Source organism: Phocoena sinus, chromosome 6 (assembly GCF_008692025.1).
Source record: "Phocoena sinus isolate mPhoSin1 chromosome 6, mPhoSin1.pri, whole genome shotgun sequence".
Lineage (NCBI taxonomy): Eukaryota > Metazoa > Chordata > Mammalia > Artiodactyla > Phocoenidae > Phocoena > Phocoena sinus.
In genome coordinates, this window is record NC_045768.1 from 93,480,803 (window position 1) to 93,501,592 (window position 20,790).

At 38.5% G+C, this 20,790-nt stretch overlaps 1 protein-coding gene across 1 annotated transcript in view; it reads right to left on the reverse strand.

Moving 5' to 3' along the window:
- Positions 1-20,790, reverse strand: part of SHC3 (SHC adaptor protein 3) — a 142,446-nt gene that overhangs the window by 99,643 nt on the left and 22,013 nt on the right. The gene's annotated exons all lie outside the window — the stretch shown is intronic.

The window sequence follows — 20,790 nt, forward strand, 5'->3', positions numbered from 1 at the left end:
CAACATTTTGGCCAACATTAAACTTCATTATTTAATAAATGTACTTTGGGTTATATGAATAAACTATAGATTACCCCCAAAGGTGCTTTATTTTGGTTTACCAGAAAGACCTCTTCTGCATAATTTAACATAAATTTTCAGAATTTCAACTTACACATCTAAATTTGTAGCTAAATTTTTTATCAGTTTTACACATGAAAATGTATGTGTATATGTGAATATATGGCAAAAACTAAAGCTATAGACACACCACTAGAGTGGAAGAGATAGAATATTTGTGTTCCAAAGCCTTTGGGGAGTTTGACGGTACAGATGTTTTATACCAATGTCTTTAAATTTAGACTTAGCAGGAAGAGATCTCATGGTGTAGTACAGAAAAGACTGCATTTGAATTATTCAGAAAGCCTGAATTTGAGCCTGGCTCTGTCATGTATTCTTATATAACTTTAAACGAAACTTCTCTGAAATGTGACTATTACTCTAACCACTGCACAGTCACAGAGTTTTTTAAATATTGTCACCTTCATCAGTTATGTGAGTACCATGAATGGTCACAGAGACATATGAATTAGACGACCACTAACATTGCAGAGTCATGTGATTAAAATGACAACATCTCAGAATCATGTGAATACGAAGACTAACATCGCAGGGTTATATGACTACCTCCACCACCAAAGTCGAAGACTTATGCAACATCATCACAAAGTTACATGAATACCATGACCAACATTGCAGAATTATGTAATACTACAACCATGTCACAAGTCACATGAAAACAATGAACAACAGTGCATCATTATGTGACTGCCACCACTGCTATTATAGAGTTGTGTGGATGCCATCACCACCACAGCAGAGTTATATGCCGACCACTGTCACTAAGGTATGTGGAGACCACAATACACTTTATCGAGTTATAAGATTGCCACACCCAACACTGTCACAGTTATCTGAACATCACAACATCCCAGAGATAGGTGAATACCACCACCAGCAACATTACAAATTAATGTTAACTACTTCCCCCAAAGTAATTACTTCCACCAAAGTGGCAAAGTTGTGTCAGTATCTCTCAGAGATATATGACTACCATCACCACCACCATTGCAGGGTTATGCAAATTCCACATCCATGGTCACAGGCTTAGGGAAACCCCATGACCACCATTGCAGATGTGTGAATATGATGTGGCCACTGTAGATCATCTGATTACTATGCCCACTGTCACAGAGTTATTGAAGACCACTTTATAACATTGCAGAGATATGTAAATACTACCAACACCACCACAGCATAATGTGAATTCTGTAAACACTCTCTCAGTTATGGGAATATCACTACCTCACAGTGATATGTTAATGCCAACACTACCATTGTCATAGAGCTATGTAAGTTCCATGACCAAGTCCTGGTGTTATCTGAATTACACCATCACCACCAACACAAGATATATGAGTAGCACCACAAATGTTGCACAATTATGCCAACACCATAACAAAATAACGTCTTAGGGTTATAGGAATACTGTGATGAATTTCACAGCATCTGTGAACACAACTTCCACCAAAGTTGCAGGGTCATGTGAATACATGACCTTTGCCACATAGTTATTTGAATACCACCTGTTGGGCTGCACCCTACAGGCCTGCAAGCCCTGCATTTGCCCAGCCTCAAGACCCAAGAAAGAGTTCGGAGTCAGTGACAGAGACATCAACAATTTAATGGATAGGGGGATCTTACAGGTCTGAAGCAAGGTCCTAGAGTGACAACCTGCCGTGTGCAGCAGAGGGTGGGCAGGACATGGCAGTAGTCTTCACTCCCAGGGTAGAGGGAGGTTACCAATTATAGGGGGAATTGACATCAGGTTGGCAATCAGTTACCAGGGAAACCAGCAGAAGAGCACATCCCTCACCGCCCCTCTGATAAGCTATCACAGTGGAGATGCCCTGATCTAAAGATCAGAATGATCACTAGCTTGGACTGAGGGCAAGTATGTAGGAAGGTTAGCAATGTGAGTAGGGTGTAAATGAAGCAAGTACTGGTCAAGCAGGGAATGCACAGAGAACAAAAAACAGCCATCTTGGGTTGCCTCATCATACACCACCTCTGCCCCCACCATGGTAGTATGTGAAATGTGAACACCTGGCCAACCACAGAGCCATGGAAATAACATCAGCAACAACATCATAAAACCACATGAACGCACCTACCACAGTTGCTGATTATGTGCATGCAAACACCCCCACCATGACAGGGTTATGTGGATACCGTGACCAAAGTCACAGAGCTTTGGGAATAGACAGCCAATGATGAGGTTATGAGAAGACTACCACCAACGAAACCACTGAGTTATGTGACTACCACAACCAACACCACAGATTGTATAAATACCATAACCAACATCCAACATCAATTGAATATCATCAGCACCACACCATTGCAGTTATGTGAATATCATGGCCACCACAGCAGAGTTATGTGAAGACCACCTGCACCCACTTCACAGAATAACCAATAACATGACCAACATTGCAGAGTTAGATGAATACTATCACCTTGATCATTGCAGAGTCACATGAATACCTCCAACAACAACATTGCAGAATTATTTGAATAACACAGCCAACTCTGCAGTGTTATATGAACGTGACCACAACCAGTGTCACAGATTCTTGTGAATACCACCTCCAACACTAATGCAAAGCCATGTGAATCCCATGACAAATGTAGCAGAGTAACATGTAGACTAACTTCTCAGAGTTATATGATTACCACCACTATCTTCACAGATATGTCAGTACCTCCACTGTTGTCACAGTTATATGAAGACCATGACCAACTTCAGGGAATTACATGATGACCACCACCACCACGTTTGCAGTGCTACGTGAACACCACCACCAACATCGCCGAGTTGAGTTACCCTCCCAAGGGGCTGTAGCAATTTGTCCTCTCAGCACCAATGTCTAAGAAAGTTTATTTCTCTATCCTTCATAACAGTGGACAGCATCAGTCTTTTGAACCTTTGCCTCTCATGGGCAAAGATTTCTTTTTTTTGTTTTGTTTTAATTTGAATCTCTTTGATATCTAATAAGATTATGTCGTTTTTTCATTTGTTTATTGGCTATTTGCACTTCTTTTTCTGTTAGTTGACTATTCATATCTTCGGCCCAATTTTCTATTAAGTTTTTTATCTTTTTCTTATAGATTAATGTGATATTAATCTCCCATTCAGTCATTTTTCTTTTGATGGCCAGTTTCTACATTTTACCTAAAAGAATTGTTACTGTAGAAATATGGTAATAATTACTGTGATCACATGTCTATCCTTTTCTGTATGGCTTTGGAATGCCCTGTCTTGCTTAAAAAGGTCTTGTGTCCCTAGATTCTTAAAATATTCTCCCAAATTTTATTTTAACAATATTTATCATTTATTTATCTATACATTCACTTTAATGTTTTTCATTTACCTTTTTTATCGATTTGGAATTTGTCTATACAGGCTATGACATGAATTATAATACTAGCCTCCAAATGGACTAGCCTCCAAATGGTACTTATATCAGTACCACTGATTTAATAATTCATCCATGTCTTCCTGGATTGATGTGCCAATTTTGTGGTATATCAAATTCCTATTTCTGTATGGACTTTTACCTAAACTCTATTCTATGTCATTTGTCAATTTCTGTGTCTCTTTTACATATTTTTCCTTGAGAACTTTAAGATCATTTTGTCAAGTTCTCCTGCCCTCAAAAACTATTTGGATTAAGATCAAAATTTCATATATTACCTTGAAGAGAATTACATTTATTATTAAGTTTTTGTATCCATAAACATTAGAGTTGTTTCCATTTCAGATATTATTTATCACATTTAATAAGACTATCTAATTTTATTTTATATATATATATATATATTATATATATCCTACACTTTTTTTCTTCAGTGTATTCTGAGACATTATTTTCTAAGTTTTGGTAACCACAGGGAATGAGAGTTTGATTTTTCCATCCCATGTCTACCTGGTTTTTACTACATAGCAAATTCAATCAATGGGCTCCAGAGATGCACAAAACTGAAGAATTGTGAAAGCCTAGACAATGGAGCCTAGAAAACCTCCCAGAACTGAAGACAACCTCCTAGCACCAAAGAGATTAAAATGCAAAAGAGAGTGCACATTTGTAGAATTTAGATGCAGAAGTTCCTGCATCAGCCTCACAGGAATTCCAGGAAAAGAAAAGAAAAAAGTAGAGGGAAAGAAATATTTAAGAACAAAGAGAGTAAAATTTATAGTGTTGTAGGGAGGCTACAAGGCTCAAGAAGAAATATGAAGAAAGATCCACTTTTTTCATATTTCAGTACAAAAGGACCAAGAGAGAAACATCCTGAAAACATTCCATGAGGGGGAAAGAAAATAGGTTACTTACAAAGAAAGTTCTCTTTCAGCATCAAATACATGAAAACAAATAACATCAGAAGACTGAGAAGTACTAAGCCAAGAATCTTATATCCATCCAAACTACCATTCAAGTGGGAGGGCAAAGCAAAGACTCAGAAAGTTAACCACCCACAGATGCTCTCTGAAAGAATTATTCCAGGAAAATGGGAATACAAGAAACAGAAGGATGTGGGCTACGAGAAACAATGATATGAAAAGAATCAAAAAAATTTACAGGTATGCCTTATGACTTAATAATTATTGATGCATAACTCCAAATATTTTTTTTACAATGATGGGGAGCTAAAATCTCAGAAGACCTCAACAGGGCTGGTAGGGGACAGATCAAAAAGAATGGTTGAAGAGGATGAGGGAAGCTTGCTAAAGGCAGTTGTGTTTTGTGAAAGTAGGACCAGAACTAATTCTAGGTAGCAGTAGAAAAATGTAAGTTTACATACATGTGTAAGAAATTGTAAGCCACTATAAAAATAAGAATGAAATGATCAACTTCCAAACTAAATAGCTCCACCAGCAAAAAGAAGGAAAAAAATTAAAACGCACAAATGAAAGGGAAAGAAAAAACATTAAACAAAACATCAGTGATAGGTCCAAATACCTCATTGGTCACAACAGTCATGAATGGATCAAACCCACTAATTAAAAGTCAAAGACTTTCACACTGATTAAAAATATATGTGTGTACTGATGAACTCAGTGGCAGGGCAGGAATAAAAACACAGATGGAGAGAATGGACTTGAGGACATGGGGTGGAAAGGGAAGCTGGGATGAAGTAAGAGAGTAGCACTGACATATATACACTACCAAATGTAAAATGGATGGCTAGTGGTAAGCTGCTGCATAGCACAGGGAGATCAGATTGATGCTTTGTGACCACCTAGAGGGGTGGAATAGGGAGGGTGGGAGGGAGGCTAAAGAGGGAGGGAATATAGGGATATATGTATACATACAGCTGATTCACTTTGTCCTACAGCAGAAACTAACACAAAACATTGTAAAGCAGTTATACTCCAATAAAGATATAAAAAGGATATATGTGTGTTAAATAAACTGACAAAGAAAATACTAAGAAGATAAAACAGATTCAAATCAGTCAAATGCTAACAAAAGAAAGCAGGGAAATAGTATCCCATTTACAATCAAAAGAAACATGAAATAAACAAGAAATTTGCGAGATTAAGTTGAAAAAAAACTTTAATGAAGGATGAGTAAATTTTTTAAAACCTGCTTATATGGAAAGACATACCATGATTTCTGGATTGGATGATTTAATACTAAAAACATGCCAATCCTCCTCCAAATTCATCTATAATTTCACTGTGATGCCAATTAAAGTCCCAACAGGACTTTACCCCCAGAACTAGAAAAATTAATTCCAAAACTTATAAAGGAGGATACTTAAGAACACAAAGAAATTTCTGAAGAAAATAAAAATGAAAAGTAACTGGTGAAAGTTACGTGATATTGACATGGGAATAGACAAATCATGCAAGGGACTAGAATGGGGCTGAGAAGAAAAAGGTATACAGATCTGTGGGTGTCACTAAAGAAAAGATAAGCCAGTCAGCAAGTGTGGGGATTTGACTAGCTGTACATTAGGAAAAGATCTATCTAGACAGCCCTGCCCACAGCTGTTGTGTATGGTGTATAAGGTGTGTGTTATGTATGAAAGGCATGCCCTCTCCAAAATGCTCACCTAACCCCATGCACAAAAGTAATCACAAAATGATTAAAGAGCTAAAGCTAAGAAATAAAATTATTGAAACATTACAAGAAATAGAAAATTATATTTCTATAAAAAGACCTAAAACTCAAAGGCCATAAGTGAGCTCATGAAAATTAATCATTTTTGAAGAAAAAGACAAATGATATAAACAATATGAAAAGGCAAGTGAAAGACTGAGAAAAATCCAAAACAAACACAAAAAATTTAAGCAAGCCCATCAACTTAATAGACAAAATGGGCAAAGGATACAAACAGAAGATTCGCAGAGGAAGAAAGACAATTGGCCAACATGCATCTGTAAAGACGAGTGCCCAGATGGATGGATCAGAGAAATTAAAATAATACCAGAAAGAGATACAATTTTTCACCCAGCAGAATAGTGAGTTGGGTGAGGAGGCAGGAAAATGGGCCCTGTCACATATTCTTGTAACAAGTGTAATTTGGTGAAAACTTTTTGGAAGACTATTTGGAAGTATCCATGGTTATGGAAGATGTGCTTGCCTTTTACCCAGTAATGTTATTTATAGGTCTCTATTCATGCATAAGTGCATGAAATTGTACATGCAAAATATTCATTACTTCATTGCCTCTAAAGAGTGAAAATTTGAATCCCCTCCTCAAATGTTGATCAATAAATGTACAATTAAACACTTAGGGCACATCCAAACTGTGGTTCCAAAAGCAGCCATTTTTTTAATGATTTAAGCTTAGTCTCAAAAAAACACTGTTACTTCCTCCACATTTTACTGGTTAAAGCAGGTCACAGTGTCAGCCCAGATTCAAGGAGAGGGGACCACTTAAGGGTGTGAACAAAAGGATGCTTGGTTCACTGGGTCCACTTTTGAAGACATAAAGGCACAGAGAAGAGACAAAGATGGCGCAGATACTGCTGGGGAAAGCAGTGGGAAGGAGGAATGATTAGGAAGGAGTATTATCCCTGAATACTTCTACATTATTTAGACATTTTATAACAAAAACATGTTCATTTATTAATCATACAATTACAAAATGAGGAAAAAATAAAAATATTTTCCACCAAAAGAAAAAGGCCATACTTAATAAAATTGGACCTCCAAGCTATGATGTAGAATTGATCACAAAGTGATTAAGGTCATCTGGTATCTCAAATTACAAAGGATCTGGAACAGCCCTCCTGAATCTTCTGGAGAGCTACCTTGTTCTGATAATGCAATGGAAAGTGAAGTGGTTAGTGAAACCAGCCACACCTCTCAGGTAGGCTATTCCTATCATGGGCGTCTTTGAATTCCATCCCCAAGCCTCAGCAATTGGTCAAGGATGGGTGTGTGATCCCAGGCAGGCCAAGTCACAGACCTGGGAGTTTTGGTGGAATTGCCTGGACTGTCTACTCTCTAGGAGTCACAAGCTCTAACGCAGCTTCTGAGAGCTGCACTGTTAACAGTAACTGTTCCTCAGTCCCCATATCTTTCTGGCCAGAGGAGTTTAGAAGAATTTATGAATAATTAACCCTGGTGATTTCTAGCTTCAGTGCCTATTAGAGGCCCCTTTCAAATTCCATTTGGAATTATGGTAAACCCAGGCTTGAATTTTCAAGCATGGCCCATAAATGGGGATGTTGTCCATCTAGACCTGAAGAAAAGTCTATTATATCTTCAATATTTTGTTAGCCTACTGAGTAATTTGCCTTTTTGGCTTCTGGTACTGAGCAAAGAAACATCTCTTAAATGACTGTAAAATGCTTAAGTAATAATTAAATCATAGCTATTAATAATATAAGCATTTGTTTACTAACAACAGGTAACAAGACCCTACATCATTCATGCCACAATTAATAAACACTTATCTGCACCTGTTAGGATGCTCAGGTAGAGAGAATTTGAACAGGTATTGTGCCTTTGAAGACCTTACAGTTTCTGGTCATCCTTTGACAGCTATACCATGGAGCAGCAAAAGAAATGTGCCAGAGCCAGGATGAAAGACAAATTGCTAGGAAATTGAAGAAGAGACCACGAAGCACTATCCATGTGAACTGTTAATCTGAGGCAGTGACTCTCTATGTGTGGTCCCCTGTCCAGTAGCAGCATCTGGGAACTTGTTAGAAATGCAAGTCCCTAACTTACTGCAAGCTCTCTATGGATTTTGATGTCCACTTAGGTCTGAGATTTATCTGTATAAAGACGGATCTAACTTTCTGAACTTTCTTTATCTGATCAGTGTTGTATGCAGGCTATGTAAGTTCAAATCTTGGTTTTTCCATTTAATAGTTGAAGGCTTAGTTTTTTTTTTTTTTTTTTTTGTTTGTTTGTTTTGTTTTGTTTCTTTGCGGTACGCAGACGTCTCACTGTTGTGGCCTCTCCCGTTGCGGAGCACAGGCTCCGGACGTGCAGGCTCAGCAGCCATGGCTCACAGGCCCAGCCGCTCTGCGGCATGTGGGATCTTCCCGGACTGGGGCATGAACCTGTGTCCCCTGCATCGGCAGGCGGACTCTCAACCACTGCGCCACCAGGGAAGGCCATAGTTTTTCACTGTTTTTTTTTTTTTTTTTTTTTTTTTTTGGCGTTACGCGGGCCTCTCACTGTTCCGGCCTCTCCCATTGCGGAGCACAGGCTCCGGACGCGCAGGCTCAGCGGCCATGGCTCACGGGCCCAGCCGCTCCACGGCATGTGGGATCCTCCCGGACCGGGGCACGAACCCGTGTCCCCTGCATCGGCAGGCGGACTCCCAACCACTGCGCCACCAGGGAAGCCCCGAAGGCTTAGTTTTTTGAAATAAATCTCCCAGAGTCTTGTTTTCCTTAAACAAGAATGGTGATGTCAATATCTATGTCCTGAATTTGCCATGAGTATAAAACTCACCTGTAAAGTATTTCACATAACTCCTGGCATACATGTGGCTCAAGATACCAGTAATATTATTTGTATACTTGAGGCCAGGTTCCTAGGGGTACCTTTATACATGGGGCTGAGGGCTCAGCTACAGTTCATACTTAGCTAAAAATGGCATATGTTTCAGTGTGTTTTATTTTTTTCAAACTCCAGCTAACCTTGAGGGTCCCAGGACTTTGTGGCTTTTGGCTCCTGTTTTCTGCAATAAGCCTTGGACACAACTCCCAGGTAGGGCCTCAGAACATCCCAAATCTTAGGAAACTGATGGCATAACATTGGTAAATGGACTTTGTGAAAACCCACGTTCACAATATTAAAATAAAGTATTTGCAATTTTGTCTGAAGGATTTCTCCAGGAAACAGAGGAATATGGGCAAACAGCACTATTATTAGCAATAATAACTTAAGAGCTCAGAATAAAATCAGCTTTCTGGATGAGAAACATTAAAACCAAAAACATCTAGGGTTGGAGACAGAGTTCCTGTAACAGAAATAAGTGTCACTGATAGAATAAACTGAGCCAGCTTGTTCAAGAATTCAAAGAAATTTTTTAAAAAAGGAATTCAAAGAAATAATGGGGTGTGTAGGCAAGAATCCAGAGCCCTCAGAAAAAGAACTGCAACTTACAAAGATCCTGAAAGAAAACTCGATTCATTCAGGGCAGGAGGAAAATAAGGGAAAATGTTGTGCCTTCAATACATAAGAAAAGAGCGATAACCGCCGATAGCACTAAGACAAAAGCCATTATTTTGTAAAAGAGGGTCTTGATAAAGACGTTTCTTGGCAACTGTGTGCCTGAGCCAGCTACAAATGAACGGAAAGGGCAGGAAGCCAAAAATGAGTTGGGAAAGATTAGTCACAGGTCTGTCACCCTCCACTGATTCTGATGGCTCTCTCCTCACCCGGAGAGCCAGGAGCTGCCATCTCAGAGGTCTACAGAGACCTGGAGACCCAGAGCCTCGGCCGTGAGTGTCTAAGGACAAGGGGGACATCAGAATTGTCCTAGCAGGCGTGTTTTTCCTTGTCCTACCAGGAGTTTTAGGGAGTGAGGGGGTCTGGGGGATGGGGACACATTTTGGAGCCCGAATTGCAAAACTTCCCCATGGGATGCAAGAATTTAAGGACCGAGGGACCGGGTCCTAGAACAACAGAAAACTGGACTCGCAGGAGGGCTGAGAGGCCAGGGAAGGTTTGTAGTGCTCACTGAAACCTGCCACCCTGAACTGACAACTCCCAGGCCCTGAAATTTATCCCACTCTTGCATGTTGCTTGGGCCCTCTGAAACCTGAGGGGCAGAGCCTCTTGCACGTCAGAGTGTAGTGTGCTTCACAAACTGGCAAGCAGTATTCAGATTACAAATACGCTCCTCACTCTTCGGGGAGAGGGAGATACCACTGTGCCCACCCTCAGGGCATTGAGAAACACCCAGACTTTCAAAGCTGTGCCCACCCTTCTTGGGCCTTCAGGGGGAGCTGGGGTTGTTTCCTGAGCCCTAGTGCTTGTTCTTCAGGACCATGGGCAGATCTGAATTTTCACCGTGAGGATCCATCTGCAAAGGACGGTATTTAAAGAAAGATAAAGTGTAGCTTGAAATTCCATGAACCTGAGTAATAGAAGGGTAAACCATAAAAAAAAATCTGCAAATGTTAAAAAAAAAAAGCAGGGCCATATTGTCTTTTTTTTTTAAACAATAATAATCTAGATAAATGCCTTCTTTTTCCTTATCTTTTCTCTGCCTAATCAAGCACACATCCACATTTCTCTTTCTCTCTGTGTGTGTGTGTGTGTGTGTGTGTGTGCTTATATTGATAAAGGATATGACATGATACACGCCTGGCATGCCACAGGGAGTATGCTGAGGGAGAGAAGTGGCCTCGTACTTTGATGTTATATCATTAAGGATGGTTGGATTTTCATGTGTGTGTGTGTGTGTGTGTGTAACAAATATAAAAAGAGTAGATGCATTAACCTTATAATAAAAATATTTTTAATTTGTACAACCACATAGAAAATAATTTTTCTATACATATAAAGAGGCTCTGTTCGTTTGCTCCAGAAACATCATTGCTGAAATTATAAGGAATGTGTCTTAATGATCCTCACTCCTAAAAAAGCTTCATACACAAAGATGCTTTATCAACTATTATTTACTACAAGAACAACAAAGACACAAACTAAACCGTCCTCAGGAGATGAGGGCCAGTGTGGTGAAGCTATTGGATGGACTATGTCATCATCACATATTTATGCAGACTGTATAAATACTGAGAAAAGAATGCAACATAGTCAATTTTTAAAAACTATATAGTATGATAATAACCAGGTCTTTCAAAAGCTACATATAAAAAATGGAAGTAATTATACCAAAATGTTAATCATTAAGAGCAAACATTTATTAAGCACTTACTATGCGCCACACATGGTGCTGATCATTTTGAGTGGTGTTCCTTGCAATAGCCCCACACAACAGGTGCTATCACTAGCTCCATTGTACAATGTGGAAACGGAGGCAGAGTATGAAGAGGGAATTTCCAGGACATACCCAGGTGACCACCAAACATGTGAAGATATATTCAACTTCATTGGCACTCAAAGCTATGCAGTTTAAACCGCAACAAGAAATTGAAAATTGGCAAAAATTGCAAAGTTTAATGACATTAGTGTTAGTGGAAATGAGATGAAACAGTGCTCATTTACTGTTGGTGGGACCATAATCGGTACAAGCATTTCAGAGAATGCCTCAAAAATCTAGATGTGCACTCTTCTCCTTTGATACAAAACTTCTCTTGTGGAAAATTACTCGAGGGAGATTCTCACATATTTTAAGAGTGGACATGTGCAAAGATTTTTACTGTGTGATTGAATTAGAAAGAAATTAAATCATGGTTGATCCAAGAAGTAATTTTTTTAATGGATCTGTTTTTGAAAAATTCCCAAGGCAAGTAAAATAATAATAATAGTAAAAACTTTGGGAAAGTATGAAACCATTTATGTTAAAACCAAAAAAGGAAAACCCACAAAACTACATATTCCTAGTAGCATGTATGTCTGCATAGATGCATGTATATGCACAGACAAAAGGATCTGCAAGAACAGGCAGCAAACTGGTAACTGCAATGATCACTGGGAAGGAATCTTATACCTGACTGTTGTGAAGAGGGACTTTTGCTTTTTCATTCTATGTGACATAATTTTTTTCAGCAAGAAGATACTCATGTATTACTTATGCAATTACAAATAATTACATAACTAAAGAGCAAATGAAATAAACCATGCTTAGAGTAATGGTTCTCAAAACTGAGCATACGTTAGAAGCACCTGGGCTTCTTGAGCCCAGAGTGCTAGGCCCTCCCCATCACAGAGTTTTTGACTCAGTAGGTCTACATGGGGTCTGATGCTGATATCTGGTCAGAGGCCACATTTGGAAAACCAGTCCTTAGAAAGGTGAAACACTGATCTTACAGGGTCACAGAAGAGCCAAGATTTGAACCCAGATCATGTCATATCGGACCCAAACTCTTGATCTCAATCACCTGCTGCCTAGGGATAACTTTATGTTGTGGGATTAAAGGGGATTTGTTTTTTGACCATTTTTTAAAATATATATTTTAAATATACTTATTGGGTTTTTAAATATAATATCAACTCATCCTGAAAATCCATAAACTATACTTTCTATATTTTCCAAAGTTCATAAGTATTCATTGCTTTGGTAATTTTTAAAAAATTATATAACAAGCTCCCTTTGTCTCAGTGAAGCATCTGACAGAGACAGGGACTTCCTGGTGTGAACCTGAGCTGAGCTCCAAACAGGACTCAGCTATCTGGGGTGGGAGACAAGTTCTCACTCCATTTATGATGGGCATGCAGAGCTGGCAACACATATCCTTTCCCTAAAAGTAGGGCATCACCCCAAAATACAAATAGGCTTAACTAAGCCAAGGAAATTAAGAAGGAAGTGCCTTCATATTATGAATGAGAAATTTCTTTCTGTTTAAAAATTGATAAAAGTTCTGGATGATGTTAGCTGCTTGCATGCACACTGCAGCCTCCCCCTTCCACTCAAGTCCCCAGTACTGGCAGATCTATAAAGAGTAGGTGAATCCCTAATTACAATGGAAAGCAGAAGAAGGGGCATATCAGTGGACCAAACACTGTGTGCACAGCAGAGGACTGACACAGGAAAAATGATGAGCACAGACAGCATCAAGAGGATGTTGCCAAGAGAATGCCTCGTTCAGGCTTCATCCTGGTTCTTGAGCTAACTGCTTACAGGGGGACTATGATTACAATGACTGACTTAGAGTAATCAAGACCACACCTAGAGATGGGCACAGTTCCTGAAATCCATTGCTGCTACATATGTGGAAAGAGCAAATGGAGACTGAGGAACCGACCACACTAAACACCAACAGTATAAAAGTACAAAGACTGGGGATGAGTAAAGGAAATTTTAAAAGACATTGAAGATAGATTCAGACATTTCAACACCCATCAATATAAGATGCAGGCATCAGAATACAGAGAAGTAATAGAAAAGACTCAATTTCTCCTTTGAAATGTTCCAACAAATGCTAAGCAAGATTAAAAGAACAGGGAATTCCCTGGTGGTCCAGTGGTTAGGACTCTACGCTTCCACTGCAGGGGACATGTTCGATCCCTGGGCGGGGAACTAAGATCTCGCAAGCCACACAGTGCAGCCCCCCACAAAAAAAAAAGACTAAAAGAACAAATGAACAAAAACTCCCAAGTCTTGGTGTAATGTCAGAACAAAGATAAAGAAGAAATTCTAGAAAGTTTGGGAGTTGGAGATGAACATTCAATTACTTAAAAAAGAATTAGACACAAAAATGTGAAGGTAGTTAATGCCTTCTGAACTGTGCACTTAAAATGGTAAATTTTCTGTTTGTATATTTTAACACAGTTTAAAATACATACATACATGTATACATAGATAAAAGAATGAGCAGATGGACAGTAGACCTCTCATCCACCACTTCAGATATAAAAAGACAATGGAGCAACATCTTCAAAATTCTGAAGGAAGATAATTTTTGAACCTAGAATTCAACACCCAGCTAAACTACACTGTGGAGGGGGACAGGTAGAGAACATTCTGAGATGCACATAGATTCAGAAAGTTTACTGCACAGAAACTCTCTTTAAAGAATTACTTGAGGTTGTACTCAGCAAGAATTAAAATAAATCCTAGAAAAAGAAATGGGAACTAGGATGCAATATTTAATAATCAATGGAATTAACTGTTAAGTCTAAACATCTTATGGCTGCATCTTAATATAATAATAATCTGTTCTATGTAATAATCTGTTCTAAAGTTCTATGTAGACATGGAAGGTAGAAGGAGCATAGCAGAGGGAGGATGGCAATGAAGAGAAATGAAAGGTGGTGAGGCTCTTGTCTCCTTTGGACTAGAATACTGACTAACATCAGATACTAAAGCTAGTTTAAACTATGCATTACATTTTAAGGTAACTTCAAGGGGAAAATACACAATTGAAAGGTGATCGGTTTCATTAGTCATCAGGTAACTGCTCATTGAACCACAATGCACACACTACACACCCACTCTAGTGGTAAAGTGGAAAATATAATATCAAGAGTGCGGGGGGATGTGGAGCAACAGGAACTCTTTCACTGCTGGCAGGAGTGTAAATTAGGGCAAACACTTGGGAAAACTGGCATTTTCTTCTGAAACTGAATATGTGCATACCCTGTGATCCAGCAATTCCACTCCAAGAGAAATAAATCCATCTGCCACCAAAAGAAATGTACGAAAATATTCATAGTAACACTATCCATAACAGTCCCAAACTGAAGGAAAACCAAATATCCATCAATGGTATAATGAATAAATAAATAGTAATATATTCACAAAATATGGTGATTGATGGTACAGCAATGAAAATTGAAAGAACCTCAACTATATGCAACAGCTTATCTCTGTAATTGACAAAGAAGACTCTTCAACCACGTCATTCATTCTCTAAATGTTGGCAGAGCCCCCACTCTGTGTCAGAACTAGTCTAAGCAGATGGTAGGACACCAGCGAACAGGATAGGTGAGGTCGTGCACTGACTGAGGGTCCATTCTAGTCAGGAAAGTACGTAATAAATATAAATAAATAATTGTTCTATCCTTCACCTGCCTTTTGGGCTTCATGCACTAACTCCACACCCATACTCCTAACCAAACCGAATTTTTCATCACCGCCTTCTCCACCCCACCTTCTCACACCTCCTGTGTCCATATATGCAATGAACTGCTTCCTGCAATCCCTTCTTTCCTCCCCTCCCTTCCACTTCCCCTTCTCAGATCCCTTCCAATCCTTAACGATCCACATCAAATATCAGACACCCAGAAAATGCCCCTCCCCCCTCAAGTAATAACATCCCTTATTGTATGAGAGCGCTATTTGTGTTCTGCTGCCATGGACCTCTTTGCCTTTTTGCATGATGCCTTTTCACCATTTTATCACGCCACAGGCTTTGCACAGAGAATGTAACAAAGTTACGCTGCCAAAATTAAAAATGAAGAAAATTTAAACCTTTAGGGCTCTTTGTCATTGTCATGCCATCCCTCCCTATCAATTCCCTCACATCCCAGGATGCCTCCAAAATGTCGAGTGAGTGCCCTGCATCATTGTCTCCTAAGCTAGTGCAGGCTCCAGCACCCATTTACACATTTTGTCACCCAGAAGAAGCTGCAGGATTGTGTCTTTATTCCTCTTTGCATTCCTAATAACTCACCTGGAATGGGTACAAAATAAATGTTTGGTGAATGTATTCACTAAAGGCTAACGAAGTTAAAGATGCTTTCAACATCCCTCCAGTAATCAGAACTAGAAAGCTTATAACACTTCATTTGATAATGCAGAAATCTCATGAATCATAATTTTTTCATTAACTTTTCGTTTCACTTATTAGCACCAATTTACAGTGGTTTGTGGTATGTAATGTACTTGAATATTCTCTGATTGTGTTTCCCTGAAATTATTCTGGAATTTAGATATTTGACTGTTAAATAAGCCTTTTCACTTAGCTATATTAATCCAAGTGGGTGTCTGAGACTGTGTATTTTAAGTTAAAGAACAATACAAAAAAACAAGGTGGGGGATGGGAATGCTGATCCTAGCAAAGGAAGAGAGGAGTGAAAAGCACAATAAATATTTGTGACAATATTCTGTAATTCTTTCAAAACAAAAAGTTTTTTAAAAAGTTCAAGAATGGAAAAAAGAAGACTATAATAGTATTGCTATAAATTTCAACATTTTCTCCAGTTTACATAGGTGTCAATTTTTCCCCATCTAGAGCAGTATCCTGGAAATGGATACAGGTAACATTCAATTGGGATTACAGGTGCATTTCCTAAAAGGCCAGCTAATTGATAGTTTTCCAATTGAATCACATACTTAGTTTCCCAATGGCTAATTACAATTTTTAAATGAATATATATTCTATGAGTTAGCCACCTAATCTCTAAGTCTGTATGTTAACTGGCATGTGTTCTTTTAAGCCGAGTATGCCATAATTACACAATTCAACATGTATTTAATGCTTCTATGTGCCAAGCGCTACAATATAAAAATGAACAAGAAAAACCACTGACCTCAAATTTCACTCCTCTGTCTTCCGTTCTTTTAAAAGCATAAGAAGACAGTTCTAAGAAAGGCACATGTCACTTTTGCTGGCTGGCGAATGACAAAGCCTTGTGAAGCTTTGCATATTTCTGCATTCAGCTAGATAGACAAGAGTGGACTTTGGATTCATACTGCCCTAGGTTACAGACCCACCTCGTGGTAGTGTGAACTGCAGCAAACCACTGAGCCTTTTTGAGTCTCTTTTTCCTCATCTGTAAAATGGGATTATTGTGAGAAATACACGAGACAGCATGGATTTTAAACAAATGGCATTAATTAAGCCAGGCACAATGAGTGAAAGCTACCTATACTATATTCAGAACACTGATTATTCATCCACAACACACTCCTGTGATAAGTATTTCAATTGGCTTTTCATAAAACTTGTACCGATTTATACATCTGCTCATGGTGTGTGAGAGCACCTTTCCCCTCCCTCTTTGCCAACTCTGCAGGATGTGATTTATTTCCATTTTACTATTTACCTGAAAATCATAATTTTTACAATGAACTTCATTGCCTCGGAAATGAGATTTTATTTACATTTTAATGCCTAGTGTCTTTCACCTAATCTAAGGAAATAATGAGGGGCCCATCAGAAAAGGCATGGCCCCTCCACACCCCCCTCCTGAGACCTTTCACGCTGTGCCCTGTTATCTAAAACACTTTCCTCCTTTCTTCCCTAGATGACTGCTCTGACATTCAGACTTCACATGCTTGATGAAGTCAAGTCCCCTCTTCCCTTTGGCTCATTTTATTTAACATACCCACATTTTTAGCAATTCTGTTTGATTGAGATATAATTCATCTGCTATAAAAAGTCATCCTTTTAACATGTACAATTGTCATTTTTAGTATATTCACAATATTGTACAATCTTCCCCACTATTTAACTCCAGAACATTTGTGTCACCCCCAAAATAAACCTGGATAGAGACTCATTAGCAGTCTCCACCCTCTCTCTACCCTAGCTCCTGGCAACCACTAATCTACTTTTTATTTCTACAGAATTGCCAATTCTGGGCATTCTATATAAATGGAATTATAAATATGTGCCCTTTTGTGTCTGGCTTCTTTCACTTAGCATGTTTTCAAGTCTCATCCATGTTACAGCATGTGTTGGTATTTCATTCCTTTTCCTAGGTGAATACTATTCCATTGTATCCATTCAGCAGCTGATGGACATGTGGGTTATTTCCACTTTGGGGCTATTATAAAGAAAGCTGCCATGAACATTCATGTAAGTTTTCATGTGAACATATGCTTGCAGTTCTCTTGGGTGTATACATAGGAGTGGAATTCCTGGGTCATGTGGTAACTCTATGTTTAACATTCTGAAGAACCACCAAAACTTTTTCCAAAGCAGGTATAGCATTTTACATTCCCATCAGCAACATATGAGTTCCAATTCCTCCACATCTTCACCAACAGCACTCGATATTGTTTGTCTTTTTTATTTCAGCTATCCTAGTGGGTGTGAAGTGATATCTTATTGTGGTTTTGATTTGCATTTCCCTAATGACTAAAGATGTTGAGCATCTTTTCATGTGATTACTGGCCATCTGTATGTCTTTTTTGGAGAAATGTCTGTTCAAATCCTTTGCTCATTTTTTAAATTGGGTTATTTTTGTCTTTAATGTTGAATTATAATAATTCCTTATATATTCTGGATGTCAGTCCCTTATCAGACATATGATTTGCAAATATTTTCTCCCATTCTTTGGTTGTCTTTTCACTTTCTTGACAGTGTCCTTTGAAGCACAAAAATGTTCATTTTAATGAAGTTCAATTTATCTATTTTTCTTCTGTTGTTTATGCTTTTGGTATCATAGCTGAAAAATGATTGCTTAATCCATGATCACAAAGATCTACCCCTATGTGTTTTCTATGAGTTTCATGGTTTTAGTTCTTAAAGTCTTTGATCCAGCATGAGTTTATTTTTATATATGATGTGGGAAGGGGTCCAACTTCATTCTTTTGCATGTGGATATCTAGTTGTCTTAGCACCATCTGCTGAAAAGACAATTCCCCATTGAACAGTGTTGGAACCTATGTAAAAAGTAAATTGACCATAAATGTATGGATTTATTTCTGGACTCTCAATTCCATTGATCTATATAGCTATACTTAGGCCAGTATCATATTGTCTTGAAATCAGAAAATGTGAGTCCTCTAATTTTTTTCTTCTTTATCAAGATTATTTTGGCTCTTCTGGGCATGGCTGCATTTTTAAATTATTTGATTAGTTTTTAAATTGTCTTTATTTGATTAGCTTGTTTATTTCATTTGTTTCTGACTTCCTAACCAGAATGTAAGCTCTATAAGGCAAAAGACCACAACTGGTTTTTTTTTATCCCCATTTTGTACCCTCTGCAACTGTACAGGGCCTGAGTATAAACTCAGTGCGATTTACTGAGTACATGAATGAATGATTGGATATACAAGCTTTTATAGTGATAAATATTGGAAATAGCCTAAATATTAAAAAATAAGAACGTGTTTAAGTAAGTTATAATGCTTTAATGGATAGAATATTATGCAATCATTAAAAACCATGTCTTCTAGGGAATTCCCTGGCCATCCAGCAGTTAGGACTACCTTTCACTGCCAAGGGCCTAGGTTCAATCCCTGGTTGGGGAACTAAGATCCCACAAACCACACGGCGCAGCCAAAAAAAAAAAAAAAAATGTCTTCTAATAATATTGAATAATTTGGAGAATCATTGAACCTGATCTCAATTTTTCATAAGTAAAAATAAAGGCTAAAAATCATCATGGAAATCTTAATAGCAGTTACTATGAAAAATTGTGATTACAGGTAAGTTTAATTTTCTTTATTCTTTTCTCTAGTTTCTACTTTTTCTGCAATTAGCATGTATTGCTTTCATAAGAGAAAGCTAAACATTATTAACTAGAAGCATCCATATTTAGTAAGGTTGTGTACAGACTTTTGGATTTGCAATAATGGTCAGTGAATCTCTTTTTAGGATTTTGTTGTTAGTGGCACCAACCCCTAGTGACTTGAATGGCTTCAGGTTCTATGGAGAACTGGCACATGTGATGAACTGTTCTCCAGGAAATCTGAATTAAATATGTGGGGCATAAAGTACACTATAAACGAGCTCCTGCCTGAGTCTCATCTCTGACTTGGTGAATCATCACTCAGCAACCTGTGAGAACCCAAAGGCCCAGGGCAGGCTGTGAACTTCACCTCTTTCATCCAAATCCCCATTGGGTGACCCCAATGGTGAGCACATGTAAGGGCTACTATACCCACTATCAAATAGAGTTCAAATGTCATCAACTTATGGAATGTGTGGCAACTGTTTTCTTGTTTGTTTGTTTTTTAAATTTTTTTATTTGGCTGTGTAGGGTGTTAGCTGCGCCACTTGGGATCTTCATTGCAGCATTCGGGATCTTTCGTCACGGTGCACAGGCTCTTCATTGTGGCCTGCGGGCTTCTCTAGTTGCCGCGCATGGGCTCTAGAGAGTTGAGCTCAGTAGTTACAGTGCGTGGGCTTAGTTGCCCCATGGCATGTGGGATCTTAGTTCCCTGACCAGGGATCAAACTCACATCCCCTGCATTGGAAGGTGGATTCTTAACCACTGGAGCACCAGGGAAGTTCCTGTGTGGGGACTTTAAATTCAAGCAAAATTCTGTTCCAGAAATTTTAGGTTTGAAAAATCCTTTAGAACTGCTGAAGTTAGCTGTGGTCCAACTATCTTAGCAAGTCGATCACAAACTCTCGTGTTCAAGAACAACTTCTCTACAAATAACAAATGTTGGAGACACTGTGGAGAAAAGGGGATCCTCCTACACTGTTGATGGGAATGTAAAATGGTGCAGCCACTGTGGAAAACAGTATGGAGGTTCCTTTAAAAATTAAAAATAGAGTTGCCATATAATCTAGCAATCCCACTCATGGCATATATACAGAGAAAACTGTTAATTCAAAAAGACACATGCACCCCAATGTTCATAGCAGCACTATTTATAAACCAAGATATGGAAGTAACCTAAATGTCTGTCGACAGATGAATGGGTAAAGAAGAGGTGGTAAATATATATCTATATATAGAT